Source organism: Montipora capricornis, chromosome 8 (assembly GCF_036669925.1).
Source record: "Montipora capricornis isolate CH-2021 chromosome 8, ASM3666992v2, whole genome shotgun sequence".
Classification (NCBI taxonomy): Eukaryota; Metazoa; Cnidaria; class Anthozoa; order Scleractinia; family Acroporidae; genus Montipora; species Montipora capricornis.
Genome location: NC_090890.1, coordinates 14,523,973 through 14,529,596, shown reverse-complemented (window position 1 = coordinate 14,529,596; position 5,624 = coordinate 14,523,973). Strand labels below are relative to the sequence as shown.

At 38.6% G+C, this 5,624-nt stretch overlaps 1 pseudogene; it reads right to left on the bottom strand.

The window, feature by feature from the left end:
• Nucleotides 1-3,958: 3,958 nt before the first annotated feature.
• Nucleotides 3,959-5,624, bottom strand: part of LOC138060244 (collagen triple helix repeat-containing protein 1-like) — an 18,202-nt pseudogene continuing 16,536 nt past the window's right edge.

The following is a 5,624-nucleotide window of genomic DNA, read 5'->3' as shown; positions in this document are numbered from 1 at the left end:
TCACTCATATAATTTTATTGCTGGAGGAAGACTCAAATTCTAAGTGGTTGATTTGGATGAGTCATACAGCAAGTTACACTGACGAGAATTTTCGTGTTCTGTTTGAGTTTTCAAGGAAGCTGTCAGTTCCCTTTAGAATTACAATGCAACTCTGCGGACTTCGACGCATTGTTTGTGATGTTATCTTAATTGAGACAATACAGGGGCACCCAACGTCAATTTTCGGACAATATCTGTTCGGCAGATGATTTGAGATCTAGAATTTTCGGAACAATTGTTGTAAAATGTCTCGCTTGCCTGCCTCTCCTAAGATTTTCGAACATCTGAAAAATGGTATAATTGCCCATTTTTAACGGATTTTTCCCTAAAAAGGTCACCTAGAATTTTCGGGAGCCTTTTTTCTGGCTAAAATTTTCCAAAAGGTAAGTTTTGATCCCTATAATTTTCGGATCACTAGACTTTTAGCTAGGAAATCCGAACAGATGAAAATTTTTTAGGGGATAAAAATATGCCTATATATACCGTTTAAATACCAAAATAAGTTTAACAATGCTATGTTTAAGTGGTTTTGAACTATATTCTCGTTGGGTGCCCCTGACAATACTATGAAATGTTCTTGGCTAGGCTTTCGTGGCTAGTCATTTCACAGGTATTTGACAATAGTTTTGCTTTTGTATAAATACTATGAAAGGTTCTGCATTTCGCCACAATGATCTTTAGATCAGGGTTTTGCATGGCAGCTTTTCTTCGTCGCTAACCAGGTTCTCTGTTCTCGCGCTTCCGGTGAAAAAAAACATTCACCTAAAAGATCAAAGCAGATACAATTACCGTATCTCTTAAAAATACATCCGAACATTCCAACCAAAACAGAAACTGTTTAAGAAACCGCCCTACTTTACGCCAGTACTAAAAACCTGAAAGGTATAAGAATGGAGACGTTATAACCTAAACAAAAATTGAAACAAAAAATGTATTACCTTGGTATGGTACAAGACAGTTTTGAACTAATAATTGTTTCGAAACGAAACGACACTGACAATTTTTTTTCTTTTGCGAACTCCTTAAGTAGAGGAACGTGGCCGATAGGCAACATATAGAGGTCTACGTGGGTAAATGGAAGGATGACTTTCCTTTCTTTTTCTTCAGAGTGAATGAAAAGATTTTTGTCGATTAACTTATATATATATTTAAGAGAACTTGAACTAAACGATGTCGTGATGATCACATGAAATTGATTTTGAGTCTCATGTAAGTGGATGGTAGCAAGAAGATATTGGGAGATTTTCTGGAATCGTAGCAATAAAACAATTTATTATATGTGCCCATAAACGAGATGGCCATAACTAAAGTTTGTCTGCACTGATTTAGTTTTGTTTCCGTTTCAAGGGTCACTGAGAATTAAAGCAGATACCTAGAGTTAATTAACGACAGTTTTGCGCTCGCTGTCTTTCGGTTTCGTAGCCAGAACAAGACAACTACTTCAGGACTCCTTTTGTCACCAAAGCTTACCTTGTTTGAAGTTAACTTTGAAGTAGTTGAATTTTGACCATCTGCTGGTAGCAACAATAGAAACAGAACCACGGCTGTCGATCTTTTCATTTCAATGGGGGAAACTGATGGTAACCTGAACCTCAAGTTCTCAATCATAGAATTTTATAGCTGGCGGTCGACTCAAATCAATTCTCAGTTTAGTGTTGATTTGGATGAGTCAGTAAGTTAGACTGACGAGAATTTTCGTGTTCTGTTTGCACTTGCGGTAACGGAAGCTGTCAGTTCGTTTTAGACTTACAATGCAACTCTGCGGACATTCGAACGCATTGCTTATGAAAAAAGTGTTGAAGAACTTGAATGAGGGCCGCTGAGATTTTCCAAAACACTTTTGCAGATTTTAAATTGAGCGAATTAATGTTAATGAAATCCCTCTGTTTGCCACGCTAATTTACATCTTGCATAAAGAACTACAAGCTTCTATTTACCTTATTAACAACTGATGGCAAAAACCATCAAAGCAAGCCTGATTGAAGTATAAATGAATACCTAATCTTAACTGAGACAATCTTTTGAAAAGTACTGCCTTTCTCTATCAGGGTTTTGCATGGCAGCTGCTCTTCGTCGCTAACCAGCGTATTAGTTTCAAGATGATGTACAGTTCTCTGTTCTCCCACTCCTGGCGAAAAAGATGTCACCTAAGAAAACAAATATAACCGTTCCGTTATCTCTTGTATATATGTAAGAATCAGGGTCATGTTCTCACTGCTGACGGTTATATTTTTGTTAAGCGAAGTGACGGCTAGTCTGCTTCAATTAATATTCGGAAGGAGGCCGACTTGCAACGTTTAGGCTTTGTGTAAAACTTTTTTCCGGCCTACTGCCGATGACCTCTCATTGTAGTTGATTTTAAGAAATTTTGCATTTTAATTAATTTAACTTTGTCCTAAATTTATTGCTTTAAGTTCCAGCCCTTTTGAGTAGCAGCCAGTGAGTAAATCAGCATCTCTTACAAGTCTATTATGAAATTGATGGGGGTTAGTTTAGAAATCTATAGGGCAGCTATAAGTTTTTTTTTAATAAATGCACATTCGTTACGTCCACCCATACTTTCGCGTTGCTATTTTTTTATAATTGTTTTTTGGCGTATTGTTGTTTATGTAGCGTTATTTTTCCTGTTCTGTTGTGATGTCGAATTGAATCCTGGACCGAATCGTACTAAGTCTTGTTCTCCTAATTTTGGCCATTTAAACGTTAGTAGTTCAAATGTTGCTGAAAAGTTTGAAGAGGTAGCTACAATTATTAAGCGAAAGCAATTTCATATTTTTGGCTTGTCAGAAATTTTGCTAAATAATTCAGTTTCTGATGACGCTTTTTGTGTTTCTGGCTATGTTCCTTTAGTTGCGTTTGACTGTGTGAATTTACTCCCTTGTGAATTTAAGTGCTTGTCATCATATTTTATATAAACAACGGCTTTTGTCAAAATTGTCACAACAGAAAGTTCCTCTTCAAAGAGTCTTTTTCAATGGTGGGATTCGTCCATCCATCATCCATTTATTCATCACTGCATCCGTCTGCTCATTCCCTCGTCATTCTCTCTAATTTTAAGTCGTTGGTTTGTTCGTTGGTGAATTCATTCATTCGTATTTCTCTTGGTCGGCTAGAAATCAAATTGAAATGAAAGGGATGGGGACTAAAACTTTTCTCACGATGTTTACCAGTGGGAAATCGTTTCAATCGAGCAAATAACACCGCACAACCCCCACCCTCCCCTTCCTATTGTTTCCATCTACAACTGATTTTCTGTCACCAGGCCCCAGTGTTATTCAAAGGCTGGAAAACTTTGTCCAGTGGATAAGGCGCTATCAAGAGTGTGAGATATACTTCGCGTTAAACATTGACATTAGTTTTAGAATACACTTTTACTTTTTCGCCAGCAGATACCAAAATCTTTGCACTCTAATTGAAACTGTTGGATAGTGACTTATCTCGCGGATAAAGTTTTCCGGCCTTTGAACAAATCGGAGGGCCTGGTCGAAAGTCTATGCCACAGACTCGCTACTCTTTTTAAGAAAAACGAAAAACAAAAGCTTGGCGTTTGAAATATTTATTGAAAACTGCACTATTATCCCCAGTTTAGCACACAATCTTCGGCCTGCTAGCTGCTAGCATTGACACTGGTTTTAGAACACACCTTTACTTTTTCGCGAAAAAATACCTAAATCTTTGCACAAAGATTGAAACTGTTGGATAGTGACTTACCTACCGGATAAAGTTATCCGGCCTTTGAACAAATCAGAGGGCCTGAGTGAAAGTTTATGCCACAGACTCGCTACTCTTTTTAAGAAAAATATTTATTGAAAAATGCACCGTCAACCTCAGTTTAGGACACAATCTTCGGTCTGCTATCATTTCGTACTGATTTGCTAATCCGACACCCTCTCAGAAGTTGAAACATATTGCTGCTTTGTTACTGGGACCGAGGAACTTCTTCGATCATCAAACGAGACTCTGAATTCCATTCACAATAGGCATCAGAGTTACCATAACCATTGCAATTTCCGATGTTGATCCCAACACGGATTTTGCCCTTGTGGATATTCTTGCAGTAGCCCTCTATGGACCCAGGTCTGTGTTCGTCATAGCCGGCTTCTTTTCTCACCCACAGCACCACATCAACAGGAATCGGGCCACTGCCTTCTGCACCGTTGAAGGTAATGAACCATCGCTGACAACAGCTGTCACAGATCAAGTTGAAATTGCCGTGGTAAACAACACGGAGAGCGGTGTTATCTGTGGTTTTTGTAAATAGACAATCCTGGAAAAAAGAATGAAAATAACTGAAACCGTGGAGCTAGTTAGACCACGTAATATTTCTTGTATTAGAGACGACGTTTGGGAAGGATGGGTGAACCACTTCTTCAATTGCATTTCTTTGAATTAAGTACTGATATTTTACTCGGAGGGGGCGGAACTAACACATTAAAATTGGCATGTGTGTTGCGTGACAATCCTTCAGTTCTCATGTTGTCCTTGACAAGTCTTGTTGGATAGTTATGCTAACCTAGGACATTTTTCTTTCTATAACCCTTAAAATACGGCTTATTTTGTGAAGTTTGCAATAAATAGTGAATGTCAGTTGAAAGTTCCACTAAAGACGGGGGACCTAGCCCAAAAAAAAAGCGGGCTTCAGACAAAAGAAAGTGACTCAATTTTTCCCTGGACGCATCAGGCTGAGCGATGTGCATGCTTCTTTATATCATTCACGTCCAAAACCTAAAAATGCATCTACGTATGATTCGCCGATACCGACAATAATTTTGTGACATAACATTTGATCCAGTCTTCTTCTTTGCTCAACTGGTGTGTAGTGATTGTGTGATTCTCGGTCCAATAGAAAGGCCTTCTTCCGTTTTGCTTTTTAGCTCATGTAATGATAGGAAAAACCATGTAATTCCCAGAAACAAGGCAATGATTTTTTAAAGATATGGGCAATTTGTATTACTATAACTCTTGGGGATTTGTTTGATGAAGATGTGTAGACCACTTTCATAAATGGCTACCACCTGTACATTCTTTTCTATTTATGTTAATTAGACCTACTGCCCTCATTTTGAAACAAATATTCTTTTAAAATTGGCTCGTCATAGCCAGGCTGTATAGGCTTATTCGCATTAAAACAGAAGAATATTTTATTTGGTCGCCATTGTGAAAGAGGTCTATGGGTTCATTAAAGCATCGTAGTATTCAAAGTATTATTTAAATCTTAAAATCCAGCAAACCTCTATTGGTGTTTTAATATAGGGTTTTTGTATCGCTTAAAGCGCGAGCGAGATGATTAAGCCATTGTAGTATTCAAATTATTATTGAAAATTTTCAAATCCAGCAAACCTTTATTAGGCGGATATCGCGACCGTCGGCACTTCTCCACACGCACTGCTTCCAGTTTCTATGATCAGCATCTTTTCCACTCGTTCCCGCTTCTCTCTTCAGACCACCCCGAATGTCCTGCCACTCCCTTTTCTCCTTTGGCGCCATCGCGTCCGTCGCGGCCTGGTAACCCATTGTGCCCGTTCACCCTATTTCGTCCTGGAAGACCCGGCGGGCCATTGGGGCACCTAGATTGAATCTGCAGT